Raw genomic sequence first — 20,318 nt, 5'->3', positions numbered from 1 at the left:
CTAATTCAGACTGCTGACTGGAAAGGAAAGGAAAGGAAAAACCAGCATGGTGATGGCAAACACTGCCCAGGAAAAACAACTTCCAAACACCAAGAAGAACAAGAAGAAGGCATTGACCCTGGATAATTTTTATGGAGAAAAAAATCCAGACTACAGAGAAAACAGCAGAAGATGACAAACAAGTAAATACATCCAAACCTTCAAAAAAAAAAGGAAATTGGTCACAGGCTCTTGAAGAATTTAAATCGGAGCTAATGAGAAAGACTGAAGTTTGGGCAAGAAAAGTGGGAAATAATTTAAAAAGAAAATAACAGTTTAAAAGATAGGAACTCCCAACTGGGGACCAAAATCAAACAGCTGGAAGCCATGAAAAGCAGGATAAACCAAACTGAAAAGGAAAACCAAAAGTTTATAGTGGAAAAGCAGTCTTTAAAGACCAGAATTAGATAACTGGAAGCCAGTGATCTCATAAAACAGCATGAATTCATAAAGCAAAGTCAAAAGACTGACAAAATAGAAGGAAACAAAATATCTCATTGAGAAAACAAATGATATGGAAAACAGATCAAGAAGAGACAACTTGAGACTCATTGGTCTACCTGAATAACAGAAATAAACAGAAATCTTGACATCATACATTAAGAAATCATCCAAGAAAACTGCCCTGATATTCTTGAACAAGAGGACAAAATAGACATTGAAAGAGTAAACAGAACACTGTCTACACTAAATCCTCAAAAGGCAGCCCCAAGGAATGTAATTGCCAAATTCAAGAGCTTCTGAGCTAAGGGGAAATTTTTACAAGAATCCAAAAAGAGACAATTCAGGTATCAAGTAGAATCAATCAGAATTACACAAGATCTGGCAGCTTCCACACTAAACAACTGCAAGGCTTGAAATATGATATTCACAAATGCAAGAGAATTGGGGCTTCAACCAAGGATCACTCACCCATCAAAACTGACTATATACTTCCAGGGGAAAGTATGGGCATTCAACAAAATAGAAGATTTCCAAATATGTGTAAAGAAAAGACAAGAACTAAGTGGAAAGTGATATTCAAACACAAAAATCAAGAGAAACATGAAAAGGTAAATTACAAAGGGAGGGGAAAGAAAAAAATGTATTTAAATTTTCTTCAAGGGCTTCAATAAGATCAAATTTTTAATATAAATATATGGGGACAATGTTATTTGTAACTCAAAATTATATTCACTATTATAGTAATTAGAAGAATCATTCATAGGTAGAGATTGGGGTAATAAGTAGTCTAAGATGATATGCAAGAAAGAAAAAGGGGGGAACAGAAGATGGCACCAAGAGAAACTTGAAGGAATAAGATAAATAAGATAATCTATATCATACAAGGGGGCACATGGGAAGGGGAAGGGAAGAATATTATTATAAAAAGGAGAGGAAGAAAGTGCTAATAGGTAATACTTAAAGCTTATTCTCAGTGGAATCAATTCTGAGAGAGAAGAGCATCTAGATCCATTGGGGTATTGAATTCTGTCTTACCCTACAGGGAAAGTGAGAAGGGAAAAACTAAGGGTGGGGTGGGGAGTACAAAAGTGGAGGGAAAGAGAGGGGGATGGAACTTATTACCCCCCCCCCAAATAATAAGGGAACAAAAAGTGAGGGGGCAGAAAGGGAAGTATAATAAGGATGGGGACTGATGAAAAGCAAACCACTGGTTTAAAAGAATATAAAGAAGAAAGGGAAGAACTAGGAAAGGAAATCAAAATGTTAGGGAATACACAAGTGGCAGTCATAACTCTGAATCTTAATAGAATGAACTCATCCATAAAAATAAAGCAAATAGAAGAGTAGATTAGAAACCAAAATCCTACCATATGTTGTCTACAAGAAACACACATAAGGCAGGTAGACACACACACAGGGTAAGGGTCAAAGGCTGGAGCAAAATCTATTGGGCCTAAACTGAGAAAAAGAAGGCAGGAGTTGCAATCATGATATCTGACAAAGCCAAAGTAAAAATAGATCTGATTAAAAGGGATAGGGAAGGTAATTACATCCTGATAAAAGACAGTATAGACAATGAGGAAATATCAGTACTCAACATGTATGCACCAAATGGTATCACATCCAAATTTCTAAAGGAGAACCTAGCAGAGCTGAAGGATGAAATAGATAGTAAAACTATACTAGTGGGAGACCTGAACCTTCCTCTATCATATATCTAGATAAATCAAACCAAAAAATAAATTAGAAAGAGGTAAGACATGTGAATGAAATCTTAGGTACATTAGAGTTAATAGATATATGGAGAAAAGAAATAGGGTCAAAAAGGAATACACCTTTTCAGCAGCACATGGTACATTCACAAAGATTGACCATATACTAGGGCATAAAAACATGGCAAACAAGTGCAAAAGAGCAGAAATAATGAATGCAACCTTTTCAGATCATAATGCAATGAAAAGAATAATTAGTAAGAGTACATAAAGAGAGAGCAGGGGGCAGCTGGGTGGCTCAGTGCTTTGAGAGCCAGGCCTAGAGATGGGAGGGCCAAGGTTCAAATCTGGCCTCAGGAACTTCTCAGCTGTGTGACCCTGGGCAAGTCACTTAACCCCCATTGCCTAGCCTTTACCACTATTCTGCCTTGGAACCAATACACAGTATTGACTCTAAGATGGAAGGTAAGGGTTAAAAAAATTTTTTTTAATTAAAAAAAAAGCAATACATGGAGAGGCAAATCAAAAATTAATTGGAAATTAAATAATATGATTCTCCAAAATCAGTTAGTTAAATAACAAATCATAGAAATAATTAATAATTTTATTGAAGAAAATGACTGATGAGACATCCTTTCAAAATCCATGGGATGCACCCAAAGCAGTACTCAGGGGAAAATTTATATCCTTGAGTTCATATATTAACAAATTAGGGAGGGCAGAGTTCAATTAATTGAGCATGCAAATTCAAAAACTTGATAGTGAACAATTTAAAAATCTCCAGATTAAAATTAAATTAAGAGATCCTAAAAATTAAAGGAGAAATTAATAAAATTAAAAGTCAAAGAACTATTGAATTAATAGAAGTTGGTATTTTGAAAAAACACATAAAATAGACAAAGTACTGGTTAATCTAATAAAAAAAGGAAAGAAGAAAACCAAATTAATAGTGTCAAAGATAAAAAGGGAGACCTTACCTCTAATGAAAAGGAAATTATCGCAATCATTAAAAACTGTTTTGCCCAATTACATGGCAATGAATATGGCTATCTAGGTGATATGGATACATATTTACAAAATATAAATTGACTAGATTAATAGAAGAAGAAATAGAATATTTAATTCCATATCAGAAAAAGAAATTGAACCATCAAAAAACTCCCTAAGAAAAAATCTCCAGCTAGGGAGTCAAGATGGCAGCCTAGAAGGACCAGAAGTCCAGACCTCTGAATACCCTTTCTTACAGATCACAAACTGAATGCTCTTAGGGGACTGAAAATTAAACCTAACAACAAGACAGAGCCAAGGAACCCTCCTGCTGGACTCAATTCAAAAGGTACTCCCCCTCAAAAGCTGGAATCCGAAAACACTCGGGTTTAAGGGGAAGGCAGAGGGAAGGTCCCAGGACCCCTCTCCTCGCCCACCTAGAGTGCTGACACTCCAGCAGGAACCTCTGGGTGGACAAAGGTGCTGGTCTGGAGGGTGTTCCTTGTGGGCATGGCTGAGCCAAACTCAGAGCATCTAACACAGATGGTGGGGAAGCTGCTATAGAGGGAGCATAGAGCTGGCAGCCTGGCCAGAGCTGTGGAGATCCTCCATATTTTCTCCAGCCTTCCAGGAGGTTTTGGCCTCAGAGCTCACCCAGCCTAACCCAGCTGAACTTAATCCCATCAAAAGTCTTCAGAACTCAGAGAATCCCAGGCTCCACACCCCTCCCTCATTGACTGCTGCACTTTAATCCAATCAAAAGCCTCCAGGGGACAGGGAAACTCAAACCTGAACAACCATCCCCCACAGACTGCACTAAGAGATCTTCTGTCAAAGCTCCAAGAGGGGAGACTGACAGAAGTCCCTAAAACCAAAAAAATGAGAGAAGCAAGAGCACAGACAAATATGGGGAGCAAAGAAGGGGGTGAATATGAGCAAAGAGCAGAAAAAGAAGAAAGAAATTACAATAAACAGCTTCTATATAGTGAACAGAACAGAGGGGGAGGGATCAGCAAACAATAAATCAGAAACCTCAGCAAATTGGATACAGGCTTTGGAAGAACTCAAAATGAAATTCAAAACACAACTAAGAAAGGCTGAAGACATGGGAAAAGAACTTAAAAACTAAGATAAGTCATCTGGAAACAGAGGTACTTGAACTAAAATAAGAAAATAGTGTCTTGAAAGCCAGAATCAACCAGCTGGAAAATGAGGCAAAGGAGATGAAAGATGAGGCAAAGAAGATGAAAGATGAGGCAAAGGAGATGAAAGTTGAGGTAAAGAGGATGAAAGATGACCTCCATAGAAAATCAGACCAGAAAGAAAAAGATGGCCAAAAAGCCAGACATGAAATCCAGTCTTTAAGAACCAGAATACAACAACTAGAAGTAAGTGACCTCAAAAGGCAGCAGGACGCTATAAAATAAAACTAAAAGAATGAAAAAATTGAGGAAAATATGAAGGATCTCATTAACAAAACAGAGGATTTAGAAAATCATTTGAGGAGAGATAATTTAAGAATCATTGGCCTACCAGAAGACCATGACAAAAGAAAATGCCTGGACACAATACTACAGGAAATTATTCAAGAAAACTGCCCCTATATTCTAGAACAAGAGGGAAAAGTGGAGATTGAAAGAATCCACAGGTCACCTCCTGTACTTAATCCCCAACTGACAACACCCAGGAATGTTATAGCCAAATTCAAGAACTATCAGACCAAAGAAAAGATATTACAAGCTGCCAAGAAGAAGCCATTCAGATACCACGGAACCACAGTGAGGATAACACAGGATCTGGCTGCATCCATATTGAAAAACCTAAAGGCATGGAATATGATATTCTGGAAAGCAAGGGAACTAGGTCTACAACCAAGAATCAACTACCCAGGAAAACTGACTATATTCTTACAAGGGAAAGTATGGTCATTCAACAAAATAGAAGAATTACAAGAATTTTAAAGAAAAGACCAGACTTGAACAGAAAATTCAAAGCCCAAGCACAGAACTCAAGAGAATCAGCAAAAGGTAATTTTTTTAAAAAGGGAAAAAATAAAAACAAAACAAACAAACAAAAAAACCTTTTTTAAGAGAGACTCAATAAGTTAAAATGTTATATATCCCTATGAGAAAAGAGGTTATTGGTAACCCTTAATAACTGTTGTTATCACCTGGGCAGCTAGAAGAATTATACTTAGAGGGAACAGTGACAAACTGTATAGGATGAAAGGACAAGACATAAATAGGTATATAGATATATGCATGCATAAATACATATATGTGTATATATATATATATATATATATATATATATATATATATATATATAGTAGTAGTAGTAGTAGTAGTAGTAGTCTCTCGGTAACCGAGGATGACGATTGTCTTTATGCACTTTCCACGGTGATGTAGATGAGTGTGCACAAAAACACTTGTGCATGAAGGAGATTTAAGTGGAAAAGTCAAAGCACAGAGACAGTCCCACTCTCTCGGCATTAGAAGCCTGAGTCCATTGGCACGAAAAATCGTTACACCTGGAGACTTCCTCAGCTGCATTGGATGGCCGTGTTGTCTTTTGTGCTCCAACACGCCCTGAGCACTCCAGCTTTGCTGTGTCACCATCTCAGCCGTTGAACCTTCTTATTGGTTTCTTCTGCCTGTTTCGCCGAAGCAGTCTTCACATGCTGGGTGAGCAAAGCCCTGGTTCACCAGGGATCAACGACCCGATGGATATGCTCACAAGGTTTGGCCAGCCTGTTGAAGCCATTGCCCGGGGTGTGGCCACTACTGCATGCTAGCAGCTACTAGGAGCCACAAGTGAGAGCTGGGTGTCAGGTGAGGGTCAGAGGTTGGAGAGCTGCCATATATATATATACACACAACTAGAGCTAAAAAAATAGGTTAATACTAAAAAAAATGGGAAAAGGAACAAATGGGGTAAATTTATATGTCACAAAGAAGCTCATGGTGGGAGCTGGGAGAACATCAATACACTGGAAGGGTAAAGAGGTTGGAGAAAGGAAATACTCAACTCTTATGTGCTTTGAAATTGGCCCAAAGAGGGAAGAACAATCCAATTCATTGGGGCAGAGAATAGATTTGCGTCCTGTAGGAGAGTAGAAGGGTAACAAATGAACCGGTGGGGAGGGAAGCAGTTCAAGGGAGGGAAAGGGTGGGGATAATTTTAGAAAGACTACAGGGAAAATAAGGGGGGAAATAAGAATGGAGGGGTGTAGAAAGGGAAGTAAAATAAGGGTGGGAACTAGGGGGACTGATTAAAAACAAACATTGGTGTAGAATGAAATAGTGAAAGTAAAAAACGCAGGACCAGGAGTAGAAATCAAAATGCTGGGAAATACACAGCTAGTAATCATAACTCTGAATGTGAATGGAATGAACTCACCCATAAAATGCAAGCAAATAGCAGAGTGGATTAGAATCCAAAACCCTACCATATGCTTTCTACAAGAAACATACATAAGGAAGGTAGATACGCATAGGGTGAAAGTAAGAGGATGGAGTCAAATTTATTGGGCATCAACTGATAAAAAGAAGGCAGAAGTCACAATCATGATAGCTGACAAAGCCAAAATGAAAATAAATCTAGTTAAAAGACATAGGGAAGGGAATTACATCCTGATAAAAGACAGTATAGACAATGAGAAAATATCAGTACTCAATATGTATGTACCAAATTGCATAGCATCCAAATTTCTAAAGGAGAAACTAGAGGAGCTCAAGGATGAGACAGAAAAACTATACTAGTGGGAGATCTGAACCTTCCTCTATCTGAACTAGATAAATCAAACCAAAAAATAAATAAGAAAAATGTGAGAGAAGCAAATGAAATCTTAGAAAAATTAGAGTCAGTAGATATGTGGAGAAAAATAAATAGGGACAAAAGAGGAATATACCTTCTTTTCAGCAGCAAATGGTACATTCACAAAAATTGACCATGTATTAGGGCATAAAAACATTGCAAGCAAGTGCAAAAAACCAGAAATAATAAATGCAACATTCTAAGATCACAATGCAATGAAAATAATAATTACTAAGATACATGGAGAGGTAGATAAAAAATTAATTGGAAATTAAACAATACAATTCTCCCAAACCGATCAGTTAAAGAACAAATCATAGAAACAATTAATAACTTCATTGAGGAAAATGACAATGATGAGACATACTTTCAAAACCTATGGGATGCAGCCAAAGCAGTACTCAGGGGCAAATTTATATCCTTGAGTTCATATATTAACAAATTAAGAAGGGCAGAGGTCAATGAATTGGGCATGCAAATTAAAAAACTAGAAAGTGAACAAATTAAAAATCCTCAGATGAAGACTTAATTAGAGATCTTAAAAATCAAAGGAGAAATTAATAAAATTGAAAGTCAAAGAACTATTGATTTAATAAATATGACTAGAAGCTGGTACTTTGAAAAAACAAATAAAATAGACAAAGTACGATTCAGTTTAATTAAAAAAAGGAAAGAAAAAACCAAATTAACAGTATCCAAGACGTAAAGGGAGACCTCACCTCTAATGAAGAGCAAATCAAGGCAATCATTAAAAACTACTATGCCCAATTATATGGCAACAAATATGGCAATCTAGGTGATATGGATGAATACTTTCAAAAGTATAAATTTGCCTAGATGAAAAGAGGAAGAAATAAATTACCTAAACAAACCTATATCAGAAAAAGAAATTGATCAAGCCATCAAAGAACCCACTAAGGAAAAATCCCCAGGTCCAGATGGATTCACAAATGAATTCTATCAAACATTCAAAGAACAACTAATCCCAATAGTATACAAACTATTTGACAGAATAATCAAAGGAGTTCTACCAAATTCATTTTATGACATAAACATGGTACTGATCCCAAAGCCAGTCAGGTCAAATACAGAGAAAGAAAATTATAGACCAATCTCCTTAATGAATATAGATGCAAAAAAGTCATTACAAGGGTTATTCACTATGATCAGGTGGGATTTATACCAGGAATGCAAGGATGGTTCTATATTAGGAAAACCATCCACCTAATTGACCATATTAACAAGCAAACCAACAAAATCACATGATTATCTCAATAGACACAGAAAACGCCTTTGTTAAAATACAACACCCATTCCTTTTTAAAACACTAGAAAGCATAGGAATAGAAGTGCTTTTCCTAAAAAATAATAAACAGTATATATCTAAAACCATCAGCAAACATCATCTGCAATGGGGATAAACTAGAAGCCTTCCCAATAAGATCAGGAGTGAAGCAAGGATGCCCATTATCACCTCTATTATTTAATATTATACTAGAAACACTAGCAGTAGCAATTAGAGAAGAAAAAGGAATTGAAGGTATTAAAATTGGCAACGAGGAGACCAAGCTATCACTCTTTTTTTTTTTTAAACCCTTACTTTCTGTCTTGGAGTCAATACTGTGTATTGGCTCCAAGGCAGAAAAGTGGTAAGGGCTAGGCAATGGGGGCCAAGTGACTTGCTCAGGGTCACAGAGCTGGGGAGTGTCTGAGGCCAGATTTGAACCTAGGACCTCCCTTCTCTAGGCCTGGCTCTCAATCCACTGAGCTACCCAGGTGCCACCCCCACCCCCCCACGCTATCACTCTTTGTGGATGATATGATGGTTTACTTAAAGAATCCTAAAGAATCAACCAAAAGGCTAGTTGAAACAATCAACAATTTTAGCAAAGTTGCAGGATACAAAATAAACCCGCATAAGTCATCAGCATTTCTATATATCTCCAACCCATTTCAGCAGCAAGAATTAGAAAGAGAAATTCCATTTAAAAATCATCCTAGACAATATAATATACTTGAGAATCTATCTCCCGAGATAAACACAGGAACTATATGAACACAACTACAAAACACTCTCCACAAAATTAAAATTGAATCTAAACAATTGGAAAAACATTGATTGCTCATAGGTGGGATGAGCTAACATAATAAAAATGACAATCCTACCCATATTAATTTACTTATTTAGTGCCAGACCCATTGAACTATCGAAAAACTTTTTTTTACTGAATTAGAAAAAACCTTCACAAAGTTCATTTGGAAGAACAAAAGATTAAGGATATCCAGGGAAATCATGAAAAAAAAAATGCAAAGGAAGGAGAACTTGCAGTCACAGATCTCAAACTATACTATAAAGCAGTGGTTATCAAAGCAATTCGGTACTGCCTCAGAGACAGAAAGGAGGATCAATGGAATAGACTTGGGGTAAATGACCTCAGCAAGACAGTCTATGATAAACCCAAAGATCCTAGTTTTGGGGACCAAAACCCTACTATTTGATAAAAACTGCTGGGAAAATTGGAAGACAGTGTGGGAGAGATTAGGTTTGGATCAACATCTCACACCCTACACCAAGATAAATTCAGAATGGGTGAATGACTTGAATGTAAAGAAGGAAACTATAAGCAAATTAGGCAAACACAGAATAGTATGCTTGTCAGAACTTTGGGAAAGGAAAGACTTTAAAACCAAGCAAGAGCTAGAAAAAATCATAAAATGTAAAATCAATAATTTTGATTGCATCAAATTAAAAAGTTTTTGTACAAACAAAACTAATGCATCCAAAAATTAGAAGGGAAGCAATGAGAAATAATCTTCATTACAAAAACCTCTGACAAAGGTCTAATTACTCAAATTTGTAAAGAGCTAAACTAGGAGTACAAAAAATCAAGCCATTCTCCAGTTGAAAAATGGGCAAGGGACATGAATAGGCAATTTTTCAGTTAAAAAAATCAAAACTTTTAATAAGCACCTGAAAAGGTTTTCTAAATCTCTTATAATCAGATAAATATAAATCAAAACAACTCTGAGGTATCACCTCACACCTAGCAGATTGTCTAACATGACAGCAGAGGAAAATAATGAATGCTGGAGGGGATGTGGCAAAGTTGGGACATTAATGCATTGCTGGTGGAGTTGTAAATTGATCCAAACATTCTGGAGGGCAATTTGGAACTATGCTCAAAGGGTGCTAAAAGACTGTCTGCCCTTTGATCCAGCCTTAGCACTGCTGGGTTTTTACCCCAAAGAAATAATAAGGAAAAGACTTGTACAAGAATATTCATAGCTGTACTCTTTGTGGTGGCAAAAAACTGGAAAATGAGGGGATGCCCTCCAATTGGGGAATGGCTGAACAAATTGTGGTATATGATGGTGATGGAATACTATTGTGCTCAAAGGAATAATAAACTGAAGGAATTCCATGGGAACTGGAATGACCTCCAAGAATTGATGCAGAGTGAGAGGAGCAGAACCCGGAGAACATTGTACACAGAGACTGATACACTGTTGTACAATCGAATGTAATGGACTTCTCCATTAGTGGCAGTACAATGACCCTGAACAACTTGGAGGAACCTATGAGAAAAACCACTATCCACATTCAGAGGAAACACAGTGGGAGTAAAAACACCGAAGAAAAACAACTGCTTGAATACATGGGTCGAAGGCATATGGTTGGGGATGTAGACTCTAAATGAACATCCTAGTGTAAACAAGAACATGGAAATAGGTCCTGATCAAGGACACAAGTAATATCCAATGAAATCGAGCATTGGCTATGGGAAGAGTGGGTGGAAGGGAAGGGGGAAAATAATGTGATTATTGTAACCAAGGAATAATGTTCTAAATTGACTAAATAAACTTATTCAAATGAAAAAAAAGAAAAGAAAAGATCTCCAGGGCCATATGGATTCACAAATGTGTCCTATCAAACATTCAAAGAACAACTAATCCCAATATTATACAAACTATTTGACAGAATAATCAAAGGAGTTCTACCAAATTCATTTTATGACACAAATATGGTACTGGTTCCAAAGCCAGGCAGGTCAAAAACAGAGAAAGAAACTGTAGACCAATCTCCTTAATGAACATAGATGCAAAAATCTTAAATAGAATACTAGCAAAAAGACTCCATCAAGTGATCAAGAGGGTTATTCACTATAACCAGGTAGGATTCATACCAGGAATGCAAGGATGATTTAATAGTAAGAAAACCATCCAAAGAATTGATCATATCAACAAGGAAATCAACAAAAATCACACAATTATCTTAATACATGCAGAAAAATCCTTTGACAAAATACAACACTCATTCCTATTGAATACACTAGAAAGCATAGGAACAGAAGGGCCTTTCCTAAAAAATAATAAACAGTATATATCTAAACCCATCAGCAAACATCATCTGTAATGGGGATAAACTAGAAGCCTTCCCAATAAGATCAGGAGTGAAGCAAGGATACCCATTATCACCTCTATTATTTAACATTGTACTGGATATACACTAGAAGTAGCAATTAGAGAAGAAAAAGGAATTGAAGGTGTTAAAATAGGTAATGAGGAAACCCAGCTGTTACTCTTTGCAGATGATAATATGATCTACTTAAAGAATCCCAGAGAATTAACTAAAAATCTAGTGGAAATGATCAACAACTTTAGCAAAGTTCCAGGGCACAAAATAAACCCACATAAGTCATCAGAATTTCTATCTATTTCCAACACATCTCATCAGCAAGAATTAGAAAGATAAATTCCACTTAAAATCACCCTAGATAATATAAAATACTTAGGAATCTATCTGCCAAGACAAACATAGGAACTATTTGAATACAACTATAAACCACTTTCCACACAATTAAAACTAGACCTAAATAAATGAAAAAAAAACATCAATTGCTCATGGGTAGTGTAGCAAGGGAAATTACAGGGTGCAAAGAGTTTCACTGACAAGCCCTCAAGACTCAGAATTCTCCCAGGACTGAAAGGAAAAGTTCCAAACTGTTGAAGAGATGGTTTTTTCAACAGCAGTCTGGAGTTGAGAAGTAAAGCCTGAAGGGTGCAGATCTGATCTCTCCTGTACTCCTTTGGACATCTTGGAAGCAGCCTCTTTGAATACCATCAAGCAAGAGTGAACAGGAGTTTCCCCAATAGCCTCTGGTGGACAGAGAGGAAAATTGAAGGAAATCAGTCTCTCTTTTGGACATCTGAGGAGTCAGCTGGATTCTTGTACCTGACCCATCAAAGCATTCTCTGTTTACCTTTTGGACTTGCCTTTAGGAATTTATGTAATTAGTTAAGGTAGTTAAATAGTGGGTTTAATTAGAGGGCAAAGCAGTCAGATTTCCCTTTTCCCATTTTCCTTCCTGCCTTCATCCCTTCTCTGTTAATAAATTCAATATTATTTATATGTGTTGTTTTCCTTTTGTATTACCTTCCTTCCCCCTTTCCAAAATATAGTTATAACAGTAGGATGAACTAACATAATAAAAATGACAATCCTACACAAACTAATTTACTTATTTAGTTCCATACCCATCAAACTAGCAAGAAACTTTTTTTACTGAATTTGAAAAAAACTATAACAAAGTTCATTTGGAAGAACAAAAGATCAAGAATATCAAGGGAAATAATGAAAAAAAAATGTGAAGGAAGGAGGACTTGCAGTCCCAGATTTCAAACTATACTCTAAAGCAGCAGTCATCAAACAATATGGTACTGGCTAAGAGACAGAAGGGACGATCAGTGGAGTAGACTTGGGGTAAGTGACCTCAGCAAGACAGCCTATGATAAACCCAAAGATCCCGGTTTTGGGGACAAAAATCCAGTATTTGATAAAAACTGCTGGGAAAATTGGAAGACAGTGTGGGAGAGATTAGGTTTGGATCAATAGCTCATACCCTACACCAAGATAAACTCAGAATGAGTGAATGACTTGAATATAAAGAATGAAACTATAAGTAAATTATGTGAACACAGAATAGTATACTTGTCAGATCTTTGGGAAAGGAAAGACTTTAAAACCAAGCAAGAGTTAGAAAAAATTACAAAATGTAAAGTAAATAATTTTGATTACATTAAATTAAAAGTTTTTGCACAAATAAAACCAATGCAATCAAAGAAGGGAAGCAACAAATTGGGAAAGAATCTTCATAACAAAAACCTCTGACAAAAGTCTAATTATTCAAATTTATAATGAGCTAAATCAATTGTACAAAAAATCAAGCATTCCCCAATTGATAAATGGATAAGGGACATGAATAGGCAATTTTCAGATAAAGAAATCAAAACTATTAATAAGCACATGAAAAAGCGTTCTAAAGCTCTTATAATCAGAGAAATGTGAATCAAAACAACTCTGAGATACCACCTCACACCTAGCAGATTGGTTAACATGACAGCAAAGGCAAGTAATAAATGTTGGAAGGGATGTGCCAAAATTGGGACATTAATACATTGCTGGTGAAGTTGTGAATTTATCTAGCCATTCTGGATGACAATTTGGAACTATGTCCAAAGGGCACTAAAAGACTGCCTACCCTTTGATCCAGCCTTAGCACTGCTGGGTTTGTATCCCAAAGAAATAATAAGGAAAAGACTTGTACAAGAATATTCATAGCTGTACTCTTTGTGGTGGCAAAAAACTGGAAAATGAGGGGATGCCCATCAATTGGGGAATGGCTGAACAAATTGTGGTATATGTTGGTGATGGAATACTATTGTACTGAAAGGAATAATGAACTGGCAGAATTCCATGGAGACTGGAACAACCTCCAGGAAGTAATGCAGAGTGAGAGGAGCAGAACCAGGAGAACATTGTACACAGAGACGGATATACTGTATTAGAATCGGATCTTCTCCACTAGCAACAATGCAATGATCAAGGACAATTCTGAGGGACTCATGAGAAAGAATGCTATCTACATTCAGAGGAAGAACTGTGGGAATAGAAACACAGAAGAAAAACAACTGCCCAATCATAAGGGTCGGTATGATTGGAGATATAGAGTCCAAATGATCACCCTAGTGCAAATATTAATGGTGTGGAAATGGGGCTTGATCAATGACACATATAAAATTCAGAGGAATTGAGCGTTGGCTACAGGAGGGGGTTAGGGAAGGGCAGAGAAAGAACATGAATCTTATAACCATGGAAAAATATTCTAAATTAATTAATTAAATAAAATTAAAAAAATAAAAGTAGAATTGACCAAATACAAAAGGAGATACAAAAACACATTCAAGAAAAATCGTGCCCAAAAAATTAGAACTAAGCAAGTAGAAGCTATTGACTCCATGCAACATCAAGAAACAATCAACGCCAAAAGAATGAAAAAAAAAAAAAAGAAAATATGAAATACCTCATGGGAAAAATAACTGGCTAACTGGCTGGAAATGAAATGTTGGAGAGATAATCAAAGAATTATTGGAGTATTTGAAAATCATGGTAAAAAAGAGAATTTAGACATCATCTTTCAAGAAATCATCAAGGAAAACTGCCCTGATATGTGATATTTTAGAAGCAGAGGGTAAAATAGAGTTTGAAAGAATACACCAGTCACTTCCTAAAAGACATCCCTAAAGGATAACTCCCAGAAATATTATAGCCAAATTTTAGATCTCCCAGGTCAAGGAGAAAATATCAATATCCTTCCATAGACAGGATAACATAAGAGTCAGAAGCTTCTACATTAAAGGACTGGAGGGCCTGGAATATGATATTCCAGAATGCAAAAGAGCTAGGGCTTCAACCAAGAATCACTTACCCAATCAAACTGAGCATAATACTTTCTTGGAAAAAACAGGTATTTAATGAAATAGAGGACTTTCAAATATTCCTGATGAAAGGACCAGAGCTGAATGAAAAATTTGACTCTCAACTACAAGACTCAAGGGAAGCATAAAGTAAAACAGGAAAGAGAAATCAAAAGACATTCAATAAAGTTAAACTGTGTATATAACTACATGGGAAGATGATTCTTGTAACTCCTAAGAACTTTATCATTATTAGGGAAGTGAGGAGTATATATAGAGATGAAGTCAAGGATGTGAGTGTGATATGATGGGATGACATCTAAAAAAAAAAATTAAAGGATGAGAAAGAAATGCATTGGGAGAAGGGGGAAGAAAAAAATGGGATGGAGTAAATTATTTCACATAAAAAAAGTCCTGAAAGAGATTTTACAATAGTGGGGAGATGAGGGACGTGGAGTGGAGAGTACATGAGCCTTACTCTCATTGGAATTGGCTCAGTGAAGGAAGAACAAACATAATCAATTGGTTATAGAAATCTCTTTTATCTTATAAGAAAGTAAGAGGGGAAGGGACTAAGGGAAGAAGGGATAGGCATATTGGAGGATGTGGAGGTCAGAAATTAAACCAGGGGGAAATGGTATGGAGAATAATACACAGTAATCACGTGCAAAATTTTTTTACAAGTCCCTCTAATAAAGTTCTCTTTTCTCAAATCCATAGTGAAACTAGTTGAATGTAAAAGAATAGAAGTCAATCCCCAATTGATAGTCAAATGACATAAACAGACAGTTCTCAGACAAGTAATTAAAGCTCTCTCTATATAGTTATGCAAAACTGCTTTATAATTAGAGAAATGCAAATTAAAACAACTCTGAGGTGCTGTCCCACACCTATCAGATTGGCTATCATGACAGAAAAGGAAATGACAAAACTTGGACAGATATAGGAAAATTGAGACACTAATGTATTGTTAGAGATATTGTAGACTCATCCAACCATTCTAGAAAGCAATTTAGACCTCTGCTTAAAGGGCTATAAAATAGTACATATCCTTTAACCCAGCAATACTCTTAATAGGCTTAAAAAACAAAAAGGGGAAGGCCCTACATAGCCCCTACCTCAATTCAAGTGTTCAGCATGCCTCACCTGGATTATTGCTATTTTCTTCTAATTGATCTTGCCTTAATTCTCTTCTTCATTTAGGTGCCAAAGTGATTTATCTACAGCGTAGGTCTGGTGGTCTACTGAATAGACTCTAGATGCCATGGATTAAATATGGATTTTTTTTTGTCATTTAAAGTTTTCCAGAACCTTCTTCCTTCCTATCCTTTTAGTCTTCTTAGCATTAATCTATTCTATCCACTCTCTAGTCCAGTCATCCTACTGGCCTATTTCCTATTCTTCACCCATCACATTCCTACTATCTTCTTGCCTTTTTTTTTTAAGACTGGGAGTGTAGGGGCTACTCACTTTATAAGAAAGTAAGAGGGGAAGGGGATAAGAGAAGAAGGGAGAGGACAAATTGGGGGATGTGGAGTCTGCTTAGCCCAGAAGCTTTTAAAGCAAGCCTCAGGCGTCCTGGCAGCACCTTTTAGCCACTTAGTTTCCCCAGCTTCCTTCAAGAAATTATTATTTTTGTGTGTGTGTGTGTGTGTGCAAGAAGCCTTTTCTTGCTTCCCCAACTGCCAATAGCTTTTTGATCTCTCTGTTATCTTATCTCCATAGTTTCATGTGTTGCCCAGCATTTTAGCCCAGTGCCTGGCCCAGGGTGGTTAATGCTTTTCTGTGTCTTTTCAGGAGCAGAAGTATATAGGATGGCATTAAGCAGGAGGCACCCATGCTGCTTCTCTGTCTCCAGCAGTACCTAAAATATGTTACATGAACAATAAGTACTTAATCAGTTTTTACAGTGTGACTATTCTCTCTCAGGTCATTCCCATAATCCCAGGCACACACATTACCTCCCATAACACTAGGTATAGAAAGCAGATCGCTTGAACAGGTGAAAGAATGGAAAAACATTTTGGAAGCTCTTATTACATTCTAAATCACTATGCTAAAGCATGGAAAATACACTCAGAATGGCACGACAGACCCTGATCTGAAGGAACTTTATATTCTAAGAAAAAAAACACATTAGGTTCAACTATAAGTCAGATGGAACAGCATAGTGGTCCTAGCAGTGCAGCAGCAAAGGGGAGATAATACATGTTCTTCAATAGCATTTTCATGGATAAAACTATAATGGCTTCAGTTGTTGAACCTTTTGACAATGCCAAGGATTTTGCTGTCAAGAACCTTCTTTTCTGAGTATTAATTAGATGAAGATGCTGAGGAGTCAGGGGCCATAGCAAATGCAAAGTCTCTCAACCAGCATCTCTGTGTAGATGATTCTTCAGTTTATTTGTCCAGTTCTAACTGCCCTCCCAAAGTCCAGTCTCACATTTCCAGCTGCCAGTTGGATACTTCCAACTGTAAGGGGTAAAATTATGCTAAACTTAAGGTTGGACTGAATATATAAGAGTATGGTTGCCAAAACTAACCACTCAAGTCAGAATGACTTTTATGGTTTATTTACAAATAGAAAGAGTGAAAGTAAGGAGAGAGAGAGAGAGACAGACAGACAGACAGACAGAGACAGAGAGACAGAGAGACAGAGAGAGAGACAGACAGACAGACAGACAGAGACAGAGAGACAGAGAGACAGAGAGAGAGAGAGAGAGAGAATTACTCTGGCCTGGTCCAAACAAGGCTTCAGAGGCCCCAGCAAAGGAGGGGCCCAGAGGTAAATTAAACAAGGCTTCTAGCCATGAGGTCTCCTCCAAGACAAGGGGTCTCTCCAGAGGTTACAGCCTCCAGAAAAGCCAAGGAAAGGGAGTCAGCTTTTTTCACTCACCCAAGTGTCAGTCCAAAGGGAAGCAGTCTGAGGTCTCAAGCCTGAGTTCCTCCAATACCAAATTCAAAAGGGAAGAACTTCCTCACAGGAAATTGCCACCATATTTAAAGACAGTTCTTTATGTCACTTCCTGTGCCTTTGGACTACTTTTACATGGACCAATGACAACTTTAACTTTGCTTCGGACTGTCCAGGGGTCAGTTAGTTGTTTTTGATTTGTCACTCGCTAGCACACATGGGTCATAGACTCCCCCCCCCTTAAGGCAGGGGTCCCCAAACTATGGTATGGGCCACATGTGGCCCCCTGAGGCCATTTATCTGGCCCCCACTGTACTTCAGGAAGGGGAACCTCTTTCATTGGTGGTCAGTCACAGGAGTACTGTATGTGGCGGCCCTGCAAAGTGTGGTGTAGCTCACATACAATATTATTTCTGGTGACATAATCCTTTGCGTGCTGCCTTGTTCTGAGAGTAACTGAATAAGAATGAGGTGCCTCGCAAAGGATTATGTGGCTGTACAATGGAAGACATCAGCATAGTGAGCAGTGATCTGGGGGAGGGCATTCCGTACTGTGTATACTGCTGCCCCGTATAGTGGTGGTGATGGGCCTGTGCAAGGTGTGACAGGCCCATCACAGCCAGAGCTGCAGCCTCTGCTATCCCAGACAGCGGGATACAGATTTGTTCATAGTTTTTTTATAGTCCAGCCCTCCAATGGTCAGGGGGACAGTGAAGTACTTTTTGTGTAAAAAGTGTGGGGACCCCTGGGCTAGACAATTGGGGTTAAGTGACTTGCCCAGGGTCATACAGCTAGGAAGTGTCTGAAGCCCCTCTGTCTATTGTAGCTAGGGAATTTGCAAAGGTGATTGACAGCCCTCAAGCCAAAATTCTGCAGAACTGACTGGGTCAGGATTCTAAGTTGGTTGGGCAGTTAACAACTGTCTCTCTGAAGCTGGGATTCAGACACAGAGGCTGTATATCTGAAAGTCTCCCTGAAGAAATCATCTTTGAAGCTTCCTAACTTGGATTATCCTCAAGAAAACGGTTGAGTGTGAGTTCCTCATTCGCTCTGGTGGATAGAAGTGATTTGGGTGTGAACTTCCTCCCTTCCTGGATCTTGTAAGGACTCTGCATCTGGATTCTTCAGTCTGACTCTACCAAGGACTCTGGAGTTTGTGGGAATCTGGGCCCCTTTATTATCCTTTATTTACCCTTTAGTTAGTTAGGTTAATCTTAGGTTAGATTAGAAATCTTAGTAAGTAAATATCTGGGTGGGTAATAGTAAGTTGGACCCTCAACCCCTGTCATTCCCTTACTCCTTTTGTAAATAAAACTGTTTTATACAATTGTGACCCTTGGCCTTTATCCCCACCATTTTGAGTCATTCACATCTTTGTTCTCTTTTGTTAATGTGTGTTTTGCACCAGGACACTTCAGCCCTGTCCTCGTTCATATTTGTAAATATTTTTTGATATTAAAATGAAAAAGTTATTTGAATGGTCACAATCTTCTGAAACATTTCCTCTGGAACATATTGATATTCCAGAGAAATTTCCTTCCCCTGCGTATTTTAAATATATTATGTCATGAATAATATGAAGAAATTGAAAGAGATAAAGCTTGGTGCTGCAAAAGGGCCCAGGGATTAAAGGCGTTCCTGATTATTCCTAGTGGCACAAGGAAACCAAGCATGCCTTCGACTCTATTGAAATTGACTACATTTTAAACATGGTGGGCCTGACTGAAATCATTACCTTCCTTGTGTATCCCTGTAAAAACTTCTATCCGTGGTATGATACAACAATAATAAAGGCTAATTCAGCTTAAAGCTGCATTTAGAGAGGCGGAGCGTTAAAGCTAGGCATGCGTGTTGTCCGTGCTCTGGTCAGATGGTATTTGGATAGCATAGTCATTTCTGTGGGTCACATCTCAGGAAGGACATTCAGACTATTACAGACCATCCAGAAATGGGTGACCAGGATGGTGATGGGTCTGGAGATAATACTGTAGGAGGACTGACTGGAAAAAACAAACAAGCAAACGAACAGCAGCAAATGGCTATCTACTGAGCCTGGAAAACATGAGGGCTATTTTCAAGTATTTGAAAGGCTGGACGGTGGCCAGTGGATTCGATTTATATTACTTGGTCTCAGTGGACAGAATAAGAATTCATGAGTAGGGGTTGCAAAGCAGTAAATTTAAGGTTTGATGTAAAGGAAAACTTTTCTAACAGTTAAAACAGTGAAAAAAAACAAACAAAACAGTAAAAAAAATCTAAAGTGAAATTGATGCTTTCTGAATGTTATGGGTTCTCCACTTGAAACTTTCAAGCAAAGGTTAGAGGATCATTTATTTGGCTATCTTATAGAAGAGATTATTGCTCAGATAGGGGCCAGGCTAAGTAATCAGGTTTAAGTGTTCTGACTCTAGGCCTATCTATTTTGCTACCAACATGCCCCTAAGATGCTTTAATTTCAAGAAGACATTTTGGGTCCAGCTAGGTGATTCAGTGGATAAAGAACCAGGCCTAGAGACAGGAAGTCCCGAGTTCAAATCTTGCCTTAGATACTTCCTAGCTGTGTAATCCTGGGCAAGCCTAGCTCTCACCACTCTTCTGCTTTGGAATCAGTATCTAGTACTGATTCTAAGACAAGACAAGGATTATTTTTT

This window comes from Monodelphis domestica, chromosome 6 (genome assembly GCF_027887165.1).
Source record: "Monodelphis domestica isolate mMonDom1 chromosome 6, mMonDom1.pri, whole genome shotgun sequence".
NCBI lineage: Eukaryota > Metazoa > Chordata > Mammalia > Didelphimorphia > Didelphidae > Monodelphis > Monodelphis domestica.
Note: the sequence above shows the minus strand (reverse complement) of the source record.